Below are 13,405 nucleotides of genomic sequence, written 5' to 3'. Positions count from 1 at the left end.
GCGATGGAAACCAGATATTAAACCAGTTCTGCCTGTTATCAGGTTAGGGGTGTTTAATGTTTAATGCCAGGGTTCATATAGGCACAAACTTTCAGCAAGGATTTCGGTTTACCTTTTTGGTGAAATAAATGGTATCCCTTGTTTATAGGTATTGCAGGTGTTGGCGAATCCCTCTAAATAACTGAAGTATTCATATTGCAAAAAATAGTCAGGACATGAGAAAAATGGGTACACATCTGGGTCTGCCAAGACCAAATCAGTTGGCAAATTCTTCCCTGTTCCTTAATAGCGGGGGGGGGGGATGTTGGTTTGTGTTTTTTTCTTTTTATTCTAGTTTATATTATGCATTTTGTGTATTTATCTTGTATTTTTATGCTGTAAACCTCCCTGAGGTCTACGGGTGAAGGACAGTATACAAATTTAATAAATAAAATAAAATAAAAAATAACTGGCCACTTTGCAGTTGAGGATGGATGACCTACGGCTTGCAACAGTGCAGCATATGTGATTATTCATCACACACACTTTATGTGTGCGGTAGAGTAAAGCTGACCACTCTCTCATGGTTTTCTCTGCTTCCATGATGGCTTTGGAGACGGTGTAACATTTACAGACAGTAATAAAGCCTCCCAGTTTGACAGAGAATTCCTTATACGTTGTTGAATCTGGTCTTGTGCCCCAAAAGCATTGATTTATCTGAGGGTAGGTGCCCTCTTTCCCCAAACTGCACAGGCCTGAGGTCTTTGTAATGTTGTGTGATGCACCCCTTCTTTTTCAATTACCCATCCTCAAACACAGATATTCCCCCTCTGGCTCTTTCTCTTGTACAGTTTCTGACTGCTGTTCCTCACTTGATCACCTGCTGGCTGATCCAGCACCTGGGACAAATGTCTCATCTGCCAAATAGATGGACTGGGGCCTGATGTTACCATCAGTTGGACTTGTTTGGTTCCAAGGGCCACATTTGACCTCGGTGCAACAAAGAAAGCTAATTTTTGACCTTGGTGCAACAAGGAAAGCTAATTCTCAGGATAGTTGCAAGAGCATGCAAACTGCACAGACCTCTATCACAGCGTTAGAAGCAAGAGGAGGAGGACCCCCATACCTTGATAACCTTGTAGAACGGAGAGCCCTGGGTGGAAAGGCTCCTCTCCTCCTTGCATGACATTCAGCACCTGCCAAAATTCCTATTTCCCCATAGTTATTCATTCCCATACAAATTCTTGTTCTCAAGTTAAGCCGCCTGGTGCATCTCTGATTGGTTCACTGCTCCTTTACAATGGCAGCCTCTGTTGGGGCGTTGGCTATTCTGACAGACTTGCATTGGGCCTGATTGGATGATTCAGGCACTCCAGATGTGGAAATGCAACAGATGCCTATAAAGAAAGGCTGCTTGCTGTATCTCCAATAAGGAGAGATGCATATGTTTAATGGGGGCTCTTGCAAAAACAGTGGTGCACTGAAGGATGGGTTTTCTTACACACTCCAAAAATATTTTCCCCAAGATATAAGCGTATAGCATGCATTCAGTTTGAATTGAGAAACAAATAGTTTTCAGCTATCTGTAATCTACAAAAAAGTGCACCAATTGTTCCCAGGCAGTTTATGGCTTAGGTCTGCTGAATTACTACACCAAAGTGTGCTTACTCTTCTCTGGGTACAGGGACCAGATGGCTGCATTTTTGGATTTCAAGAGGTGGGGAGCCACATTCAGCAAGATCCAAAGGCTTTGTTTTGGATACATTCAAAGATTAACTGCTTAGTCAGTATATTTGTTGTTGTTGTTGTTTAGTCGTTTAGTCGTGTCCGACTCTTTGTGACCCCATGGACCAGAGCACGCCAGGCACTCCTGTCTTCCACTGCCTCCTGCAGTTTGGACAGACTCATGTTTGTAGCTTTGAGAACACTGTCCAGTATATAGGACCGTTTAATTCATTATAGCAATTGTGACTTAACAGGTAGATGAGAGATATAGGTGATTGTGGTCTGAAGCATCAGGGTGGGGTGGGGTCTGCCCACACCTTCAGTGGTACCTCTGGCAAAATGTAGCGTGTGCACATGTCTCTTTTTGTAAGCATCAGTCTCTTGTCAGTCTTAAATAGTCTGGGCTTCTCAGCTGTGAAAGGTGCAATCTGGATAATAATAGTACAAGGGTGTCTAAAAGTCATAATCAGGTTGACAATGACAGCCCAAAATGTCAATAATAATAATATGCTGCTGCTAGATTGTTACACACACACACACACACATTGTATTACAGATTTGGAGCTCAAGCCACGTGGAAATTCTACTGCACAGTTCTCCTCGAGCAGAATGGGAGCAATGCAAGGTAATTCTCACTCAGGACAATGGTGCTTGTGCAGGAGAACTCCCTCGTGGATTGTGCTTCTATCGCATGAACACCAGAAAAATGGACAGTGTTAAAGAGGAGCTTAAATGTGCAGATCATTAAAATACTGCCCTACAGACCTGGCTGTTCGTATTGCACTCCCTTCCACCTCCCAGTCAAATTACGCATCAAGAGAACTCGGGTTCTGCAATTAATAGAAATGATATTAATCAGTCAGGTGTACAGTAAGTGCAACTGCCAATTTTACATGGGATCATTTTATTTATGCTTTGTTTTGAATCCCATATCTTTGACATCTTCCAGTAAAGAGCACAAAGGGATAGAAATCTATGTAGAATCTGGATAGTCAAGTGTTCTACAGTTGGAATGTAATTATGATCTTAAGTAGCCCCTTGACTTTGAACCCTGGAGTTTTTTAAGGCTCTCCTATGGGTGCGGACCTTGGGCCTGTGGACCATGGGTGATCCTCCAGGCCAACTCTTGGGACTCCCTCCACGCCATGCCCACCCCCCACCCCACCCAGCCATGATCCTCACCAATTTGGTTCTGCCACCCTCCCCAAGTGCTTTTGCTTGGCTAAATTTGAGTCTTTGAACTGTGACGACGATGTGCCTCATTTGCCAGGATGGAGTTACCTGTTCATAGGGGCTCGTGACAACATAGGAAGCTGCCTTGCACAATCAGTTTTTTTAGCTCAGTTTTGTCTATTGTGTCTGGCCCAGTATACCTGAAGGAGCGTCTCCACCCCCATCATTCTGCCCGGACACTGAGATCCAGTGCTGAGGGCCTTCTGGCAGTTCCCTCACTGCAAGAAGCAAAGTTTCAGGGAACCAGGCAGAGGGCCTTTTTGGTAGAGGCACCTGCCCTGTGGAACGCCCTCCCACCTGATGTCAAAGAAATAAACAACTATCGGACTTTTAGAAGACATCAGAAGGCAGCCCTCTTCATGGAAGCTTTTAATACTGGATGAATCATTGTATTTTAATATTCTGCTGGAAGCCACCCAGAGTGGCTGGGGGTTCAGGCAGGAGTCCCTCTAGGCAGATGCTCCGCCACTAAGCTAAGACCCTTCCTCAAAAGGGCCTCTGCAGAAACACCTGGTTTTCGTACAGCTGGAATGCAACCTGCTCTACAAAGATAAGAGTTACATTTCTTGCTGTGTCCACAGTTTGGCCTGACCCAACACTGGTCTGTGCCCCTCCAGGACTTTATCCATGAGGGAATGTCACCCTCAGGCTAAAAAAAGGTTTTCTGGCCTCCTTGTAAACTTAAAAAAATAAATGCAAGTGTGAGGATAAGTAATTGGATTTTCTGCTAATCAACATTCAATCTTTAGAGAATTCATATTGTGGGTCATTCACTAGATAGTGAACAAAGCTTGTGAGATAACGCAGGTGGCAAACAACTCTGTTTATTGCATTACAGTGGTGCCTCGCAAGGCGAAATTAATTCGTTCCGCAAGTCTCTTCGTCTTGCGGTTTTTTCGTCTTGCGATGCACGGTTTCCCATAGGAATGCATTGAAAATCAATTAATGCGTTCCTAGGGAAACCGCCTTCAGACCAGGTCCGGGGACAGTCTGTCCCCGGACCTCTTCTGAAGGCTGGGGGGGGGGGACAAGGGCTTTTCTTCCCACCCCCAGCATTTTAAAAAACCCTGGGACAGCGGAGGACTTCTCCGCTGTCCGGGGCGATTTAAAAGCCCCTGGGAAGGCAGGCAGGGGGGACAAAGACTTTCGCCCCCTGCCCGCCTTCAGAAGGTGTTCCCGCCCCCCCCGCCCCACTTCGGAACAGCTTTCCGAAGTGGGGCGGCTGGGGCAGGTGTCCCCGCCCCCCCGCCCCACTTCGGAACAGCTTTCCGAAGTGGGGCGGCTGGGGCAGGTGTCCCCGCCCCCCCACTTCGGAACAGCTTTCCGAAGTGGGGCGGCTGGGGCGGGTGTCCCCGCCCCCCCTCCCCACTTCGGAACAGCTTTCCGAAGTGGGGCGGCTGGGGCGGGTGTCCCCGCCCCCCTCCCCACTTCGGAACAGCTTTCCGAAGTGGGGCGGCTGGGGTGGGTGTCTCCGCCCCCCCGCCCCACTTCGGAACAGCTTTTCGAAGTGGGGCGGCTGGGGCAGGTGTCCCCGCCCCCCCTCCCCACTTCGGAACAGCTTTCCGAAGTGGGGCGGCTGGGGCAGGTGTCCCCGCCCCCCCCTTCGGAACAGCGTTTTAAAATGCTGGGGGTCGGGAGCGAAGCGCTGCCGACCCCCAGCATTTTAAAACCTTCCCGGGACACGGGGAGATTTTAAAATGCTGGGGGTCGGCAGCGCTTCGCTCCCGACCCCCAGCATTTTAAAATCTCCCCGGGACAGGGGGAGATTTTAAAATGCTGGGGGTCGGCAGCTAACGCTTCGCTCCCGACCCCCAGCATTTTAAAATCTCCCCGGGACAGAGACTTCTCTGCTGTCCCTTGGAGATTTTAAAATGCTGGGGGTCGGCAGCGAACGCTTCGCTCCCACCCGCCAGCATTTTAAGATCGCCCGGGGCAGGCGGGGGGGAAGGCAGGCGGGGGGGAGCAAAGACTTTTGCCCCCCGCCGGCCTTCAGAAGAGGTCCTCTTCTGAAGGCCGGCTGTGGGCGAAAGTCTTTGCTCCCGACCACCAGCATTTCCCTATGGGCTTTCGTCTTGCGATGCAAGCCCATAGGGAAATTCGTCTTGCGAAGCGCCTCCAAAACAGAAAACCCTTTCGTCTTGCGGGTTTTCCGTCTTGCGAGGCATTCGTCTTGCGGGGTACCACTGTAGTTTATTCAGCTGGGACAGGAGAAATCATATAAAAGTTTAGCTTTGAGGCAGACAAAACAGAGACTCCCTACAAACTGTAGTTGTTCTGTAATATAGGATGCCAACAATGGGAACATGTGCTCCCTCCCCCCCCCTCTGGAGTAAATCCCCTCTTTTCTCCACCTGTTTGCACTGCCTGTTTTTTCTCATCCTATGTGCACCATGGCCATGCTTTTAAACTGCCCCTAGTCTCTGGTGCTCATCTTTGGAAAACCACACTTGGCCCCAATTTTCTCCCTTTTAGGGAATGCCTTCTTAACATTTTGTTAGGGTAAGTTGCTAGCGTTGTGTTGTTCTCCAGGGTTCTGCTGTGGGGTCTCTATATCTGCAAGTGGACTGGGGGTCACTGAGTTGACTAGGTAAAGTGGTGCTCCTCAGGAATCACATAGGGTCTCAAGAGAGAAAGGGGAACAAAAGTGATCTCCTTTGCTTTCTGCAAAAGGAACCCCTTCCCAGATGAGAAGGATGTGGCGGGAAACTCTGGTTCAAATGTTTACTTGCACCATCTCTCTTCCAGGTTTGTTGCATAGATAAAATAGCAGGCAGGGAAACCACTCGTTTATTTATTCATTCTGTTTATACCCTCCCTTTTCTCCGATGAGCTCAAGGCAGTGCACATGGTTCTCCTTGCGCCACTTTATGCTCACAACAACCCTGTGACGTTGGGTAGCTGGAGGGACCATGACCATAGAATCATAGAATCATAGAGTTGGAAGAGACCACAAGGGCCATCGAGTCCAACCCCCTGCCAAGCAGGAAACACCATCAGAGCACTCCTGACATATGGTTGTCAAGCCTCTGCTTAAAGACCTCCAAAGTAGGAGACTCCACCACACTCCTTGGCAGCAAATTCCACTGTCAAACAGCTCTTACTGTCAGGAAGTTCTTCCTAATGTTTAGGTGGAATCTTCTTTCTTGTAGTTTGGATCCATTGCTCCGTGTCCGCTTCTCTGGAGCAGCAGAAAACAACCTTTCTCCCTCCTCTATGTGACATCCTTTTATATATTTGAACATGGCTATCATATCACCCCTTAACCTCCTCTTCTCCAGGCTAAACATGCCCAGCTCCCTTAGCCGTTCCTCATAAGGCCAGTCCAAGATCATCCAGTGAGCTTCATGACTAAGTGGGGTCTTGAACCTGGATCAGCCACACTTGACTCTCCCACCTGAAGTCCTTAGAAGAAGGGAGCTTAGGAATACTTACCATGAATGCTTAGGGTGTTGATGTAACTGCATGTGCTCAGGTGCTGGATTTAATGCGTTGGCATTAGAAGTGCATGCTACTCTGTTGGCAGGGAAGAGGCACAGCCTAGCAGCCTTAACATTATTCCCTAGCGCTCAGGCTGCTGGTATTTAAATGAACTGGCATTTTTCTTTCGGAAGAGGCAGCTCAGAAAGGCTCCGTCGCCTTCAAAACAAGATGTTTACGGAGCATTGCCAGAGGGCAAAATAAATGAGTTTCCTGCGTCATCCAACTCCTTCCTATCCTCTCTCAGGAGGGACCAGTAATTCGCTGTGGAGCTTTCCATCCCCTTGGGGGAGGTGTCAGGAGGCCCACTACTCCCAGGCACGCAAACAAGAGCCACGGCAAGGCCTGGGGAGTTCAGGGTTCCCTGGGCTTTCTAGGATGAGACGCTGCTCCTCAGTTCATCCTTGGCATGATGAGTGCATGCGTATAACCTCTCTCTCTCTCTTCCCACCCCACCACTTTCCCTCTCTTTCAGAAAGACAGCACTTACATCTCTGTGGCCCACTGTTTCCCTAAAGCTGTGTTTACATTACTGCTTACTCAGGCTGCAGCACACTCCCATCGATGGCGTGTGAAGCTGCGTGATACCAGACATGATCCATCAGCATCCTGTAGCTTCTTGAGAAATACTGCTGTCTGATGTGCTCAACCACCTTCCATCAGTTAGAAAATGGAAGCCACAACTAAGGGCTGGTCCACACTTCTGCTTGTCTCTTGCTTAGAAAGTACAGGTCTGAACAAGTTTTCCACTTGACCCACTCCTTAGCGATAGATTGGAACAAACTTATTTTCTTTTTTTTTAATTTACGCCTTTTTTGGATTATATTTTACATGCATTCATCATTTTGTCATCATCTTATTTGGACTTCCCAACCTATCCTTCACTGACATCCCCTTTCACCTTCCTTATTTTGCAACATCTTTACCATCTTTCTTCATCCCTTCCTTCTTCATCCCTTCCCATCACTTACCTCGTCTTGTCTACTTCTGGTCATAGGCTTGCCAGTTCACCTTCATGCTGTCTTCCTTTAAATATTCTTCAAGGCATTCCCACTTGCTTCTAGATTGGAACAAACTTCAATCCGGGGAAAACGTGGATGGCCATTTGCTCTGATTGAGTGCTAAGGAGCGGTTTTCCATGGGGGGAAGCAGCGGGACAAGAGGAAGCATGGAAAGCCATTAGTTGAGTGGTGTACATTTTAGGCAGCCATTGCGCATGGGCAGAGGGCAGCTTCAGTGAACTGAATTTTGATTCAGGGAAACAAGAGAGGTAATGGGCATCAGGGAAAGACATCTCTGCCCCCTCCTTCTTGTCTGTTGAGCAACATAAGATTGCAGTGGTGTATGGAACAACCTTCTCAGCTTTTCAAGCTAAACATGTGTACCACAGCTTAAGTCTCAAGAGCAGGGGCAGAACTTCTCTGTCATGTGCAGCCCAGTGTTATACATGTTTCCTCCAAAGTAAGCAACGCTTAATGTGGTTTGCACATTAAGGTCAGCAGGGGTGGACTTTGGCAATCTCTCTTAATATGTGTGAGGCCAAAAATTGGCACCCCCAAATGCATATTTCAATTTTTCACCCCCTTAGCTCAGTGTCCTGTGGGGGGGGGGAACCTCACTCACCACCACCCTAGATCCAGCGCTGATGGTCAGCCTCACTGGGGCTGGGTAAACGTGCTGACTTCCAGAAAGAAGACTGGAGCTGCTTTGCTGCTTCCCAGTTTAGCTCAGCAGTGTGTGTCATCCAGAGCTGGAAACTACAGATTGTGTTTAAGCAGGACAGAGTTCAGACGACACACAAAGCCAGACCTTGGCTTAGCTAGAAGAATCTTCAGTCTCCTCCCTGACGAATATACGCGTTCACACTAAACCACAGTTTGACTTGGTGAATGCAGCCACTGAGCTCTGTGGAACTTATCCTCACAAAAGTGTTCATAGCCTCCCATCAATCCTGCAATGTCAATTCCTGCAGTGCTGTTCCTGTTCTACAATGAGGAACTGAGGCTCGAGAAAAGGTGGCCAGGTGTGAAAAAGGACAGGCTGTGTCTTGATACTTGCATAGAAGACATAATTTCAGCAGGTATAGCTTACACGGCAAAGTGCACTTTCTGGAATTCCCTTTTACACAAATATTAGGGTGCAGCAACAGCCTGTCCTCTTTTGGACCTTGCAACCCTACTTTGCTCCTTAAGTCTTTGGGGGAGCTTGCTGGGAAAGCTTTTTGGGTGACTTTCGGGGGTCCTCCAGGGCTTGAGGCAGAAGTCTTTTCCAGAGCTACCTGGAGATGCCTGGGATTGAACACCTTGCATTAAAATTCAACAATGGAACGAAGAGCGTAGATTTGCATCATCTTGATGGTTATATTTATATAGTGCCCATCAATCTGCATGACACATTACAGAGCTTTGTAAGCAATAAAGAAATGGACGGGTCCCTGCCTCCGCAGAACCTGCAATCTAAAATGGACACTGAGGGAGGAAGGGAGGGGGTAGGAGAGGCAAGAAGATGAAAGGATAAATGTGAGCAAATGCAGTTACAGGGATTTAAGCTTAATTACAGTTGGAGAGGAAGATTAAGGAATTAAACCAAAGGCCTAGGGATAAAGATGGGGTTTGGAGGGGGGAGGGGCACCTCATCATGTCCAGAGAATGAGTTCTTTGCAGAGGGGGCAACAGTGGGGAACAGGCAGGGTTCTGCTACAAAGGGACAACAGTTGGTTAGCCAAGGATATCAGAGTAGAGATGCGCAGAATTACAAAGGGAGGCAAGGACTGAGACAGGGTGGAACTTGGTCTCCCGTTCCTTCTTCCAAGCAAAATATGGGGGGGGGCAGGTAAACCCCCCACCCCACATAATTGATCACAAGATGTGGCACATGCACACCATTTGAGTGGCAATGCCCATCAACTTTGGGGGGGGGGCACTCCACAAATATTTTATTGGGGGGACTGAAGGGACCTTGGCCTCATGGACTTGGCTCCTATTCTGCCAAGGTAACCAGGGTGACATGGACGAGCTGAAACCGTTTGAGCGTTGCAGCAGCCGTGTCAGGCAGGTTAGGCTGAGAGAAAGGGGCTTGCCCAAGTCCATGCAGTGAGCTTTGTGGCAACATCAGGATTTGAACCCAGGCCCTTCCTGTTCCAGCTCTCTGTCCATTACACTTCTGTAGCTTTTTCAGTTAATTCCAGTTGCAGAATTTTGGGGGTTTATGTTCCATTTTAACAAATAGAATAACCAAACTTTCCAAACCCATTGGATTCTGGAGTTTCTGCTGCTTCTTCTGCTGTAGCCAATGTGTAGCCCTTGTCTTGCCTTTAATAATACTTAAGTGCTGCTCTGATGAATATATTCTACCACATTACAGGGCGAACTGCATTGCTCAAAGCCGTGAGCTGTGCACTGTAATCCCAACAAGTCTTGCAAGCTTAGCTGGGTCTCGGGAACAATCCTTGGAAAAGCTGGAGGAAGGCGCATGATGCCATGCCTTTTGTTGACCAGCAGGGGCCAGCCTTCCCTCTCAGTCTGTGCGCTCTTGCTGTGTCTAAGCATGTTTTTCTGTTAGGAGTTTGCTCAGAAATGGTTTCTTCTGGAAGAAGCAGAAACCTGAAGTGGGTGAGTAGGTTCCTGAAGCCAGTCTTTAGCCTTAGGCAAACAGCAGACTTCTTCCAGTCCTTTACTGTCTCCCATTCTATGCATCCTTTCTCAAAATGAGGCTTCTTAAAATTGGACATGGCAATTTTAGACAAGTCCTAGGACATAAGAACTTGAGACAGTGATATCATCATCATAACCATTCATAGCATTTGAGTAGCTCTTTACAATATACAAAGCACAACTTACATAATCTTACTTTCATTGCAGGTGGGTTTTCTTAATTCCAAATGGCTTTGGGGCGAACTGAGTGGTTTGCTTAAGGCCGTTGAATAAGTTCATTTCAGAAATCCATTTCAAACTGAGGCTGCCTTAATTCATAGCCCAGTTTCTTAGCTGCTATATTGTACCAGGTTTCATTTTCTGGACTTACTGTTGGGGCCTGTTTCTAGTACTGAGACTCCCCTTCAAGTAGACCCCATTTTACACCACTCAGTTGCATGGAGTCCCTCCATGACTCTTTGCTAGCTGACGGCAAAATAAAATAATTTGAAGGTTAACTTACTCGACTGCAGAAATACAGATCTAGAGCTTGGCTGGCTGAATTCATATTGTTTAGCTTTTTCTTGTCTGCCCAACACCCGTGTCCCCCAATCTCGCAAAGGCACAGGTAGGGTGTGACCTGCAAACACTGAAGCACCCACTAACCATTTATGAAACAAGCTCTCCTTACAACTGAAAAAGGCTAAGGAGATGGCCTCATCTTCTTCCATTGTGCACCCACAATATCAGCCTTTGTATAGGTTGTGCTGTGTCTGATAATTGCTTGGGTGGAAAGAGTGTTTGCACTGTTTTAGTGACAACCCTACTTCTACCTCCTGAATTAACCCATGAAGAACCAAATGGCTTGGTAGTGCAACAAGGATGGGGTCACATGGCTCAGTGCGCTTGGCTGCAACCTGGATATGAACACAAACTGGGCGCCACAGACAGTGTCATGGGTCAAGAGTTCTATTTAAATAATGCGAGTTCACGTAGTGTGTTTTCGCTCAGACACTCGAAGACAGCAGCAAGCCAGGAAGACCCGGCATCGTTGTGGCCTTCTCACTGACCTGCACAGTTAAGCACATTCAACCACTGGAGGAAGAGAAAACCAGAGCTACATGATATTTGATAGCAGCAGCTGGCAGGATTTTTCAAATAACCAATTACATATATTCAATATGTGTGGCAGGATCCTAAATTGGAGGAAGTGGATGTTGTATTTCCAGAAGATGGGACTTGATTCTCAGAAGGAGCACGGAGGCCTCTAAGGAGAGCTACTCAATTGGACTTCCATTGACTTTTTCCTTTCAACCTAGCATACTGTCAGTACCTAAAAGTAATCTCTCCCTCTGTTTATACAAGGACTGCCTGTTTGCTCTTTTATTCCTGTTCTCTGCCAACCAAAATAACCTGTGTGTTTCACCTAAGGGTGGAGGTAGAATTCAGTAACAGCTAGTTTTGGTGTTTGCAGGGATGGGGGTCCAGCCATTACGCCCCTTCTCCTTTGCAGAAAGCCTTGGTGCAAGCTGAATCCTGCAAAAGACCTGAAAGGGTCTGCAGTGGTGCCCCGCAAGATGAATGCCTCGCAAGATGGAAAACTCGCTAGACGAAATAGTTTTCCGTTTTGGAGGTGCTTCGCAAAACGAATCTCCTATGGGACAATGTCTTGCGAGTTCCTGCTGGTTCCCCCCCTTTTTCTAAGCCGCTAAGCCGCTTATCAGCTGATCCGATCAGCAGATAAGCCGCTAAAAGCCGCTAATAGCGCTAATCCTTCAATGGGCTTGCTTCGCAAGACGAAAAAACCGCTAGACGAAGAGAATCACAGAACGGATTCTTTTCATCTTGCGAGGCACCACTGTAATTTGAATGACTCCTACCTCTGGCTAAGAATCTTACCAGATGTAGAGAAAGATTGCTTGAACAATAGCCTTTCCCCCCTCCTCTCCTCCTGGCCTTTTTGTTTTGTTTTGTTTTAACCATCTAACCTACCGTATTTTTCGCTCTATAAGACGCACCAGACCACAAGACACAGCTAGTTTTTGGAGAAGGAAAACAAGAAAAGAAAAATATTCTGAATCTCAGAAGCCAGAACAGCAAGAGGGATCGCTGCGCAGTGAAAGCAGCAATCCCTCTTGCTGTTCTGGCTTCTGGGATAGCTGCGCAGCCTGCATTCGCTCCATAAGACGCACACACATTTCCCCTTACTTTTTAGGAGGGAAAAAGTGAGTCTTATAGAGCAAAAAATACGGTATTTAGGAGTTATGAGGAACTTGGGCCTTTCTCTAATATGTGTTTTGGAATTTTTTTTATGGGCCAGCATAGCCATATTTACTTTTTGTAATTGTTCTTGGGGTTTTTTGAGACCTTTAAAATAGGGGGATGAAGGGGTGCCCAGGGAGGAGGAGACACAGTACTGCTGTTGGTGAAACAGCAGTTGGGGGGGGGGAGCTGCTTGAATGCTGATGGAGGAAGGATCTTCTAGCAGGTGAAATGAGGAGGATAAATGGCCTCTGGATGTTATTTGCCCAGTTCGTGTTGGTGGCAATGAAGAAATAGGTATAAAAGGAGCAGTTGTGGATGCCAAGATCCAAGTTTGGGGCAAGTACTGTTAGAGGAGAGAACCCCAGGAGAGATTTAAAATCATAAAACATGCAGCAAAGTAAAGCGTGGAAACATGGGCTGTTAAACCTTTAAAATAATGCTGTTGTGACTTCCAAATCTTCCTTCTTCCCTTAGCATAGAAAAAGACCATTTGTTTAGTAAGTTAAGAATGGTTGACTTACAAACTCTTTGAAGGTTAGATTCATGTGCTTTTCCATACAGCACTCAAAAAAAGTTGTGCAGGCAGTAAAACTTGGCATAGTTACAGTTGTGAAAGTTCCTAAATTATTGGTATAGGAACTCAAGAGTAAATTGTAAGAGCCATGAGGTCTGAGCTTGGAGCAACCTGTTCAGGACTCCACACACATTGAGCTTCTCTGATAGCTGGAGAGAACAGAGGTTTGATTACCTAATCCCTCCAAGGTGAGCTAAGCTTGGCAGGACAGTTTGCTCTATGGTTTTAACCCCTTCATGTATCAGACTTAAGCATGTTGGTTATATGAGGCTGGTTAATCCACAGTTCATGCATCCTGTCAACAATTTCTTTCTCTCCATCAACCCCCTTCATAACTGCAGTCAGTTTTAAACAGCAGAACCTAATACAGCGGACCCCCTGGATACAAACTTCATTTGTTCTGGGGGACCGTCCGCACCCCAAAAATAATGTTAATAGAGGCACGCTTCTGTGCATGCGCACAGCATGATTGAGCACTTCTGTGCATGCATGCACGGTGAAACACTTCCGGGTTTGCCGT

The 13,405-nt window shown here is 47.1% G+C and overlaps 1 protein-coding gene across 2 annotated transcripts in view; it reads left to right on the top strand.

The window, feature by feature from the left end:
• The window catches only part of BRINP2 (BMP/retinoic acid inducible neural specific 2), a 98,884-nt gene that overhangs the window by 2,657 nt on the left and 82,822 nt on the right, over window positions 1-13,405 (top strand). The window lies entirely within an intron of this gene.

The sequence above is a fragment of the Podarcis bocagei genome (assembly GCF_964188305.1).
Source record: "Podarcis bocagei genome assembly, chromosome: 5".
NCBI lineage: Eukaryota > Metazoa > Chordata > Lepidosauria > Squamata > Lacertidae > Podarcis > Podarcis bocagei.
This window is presented reverse-complemented; position numbering and strand designations above follow the sequence as displayed.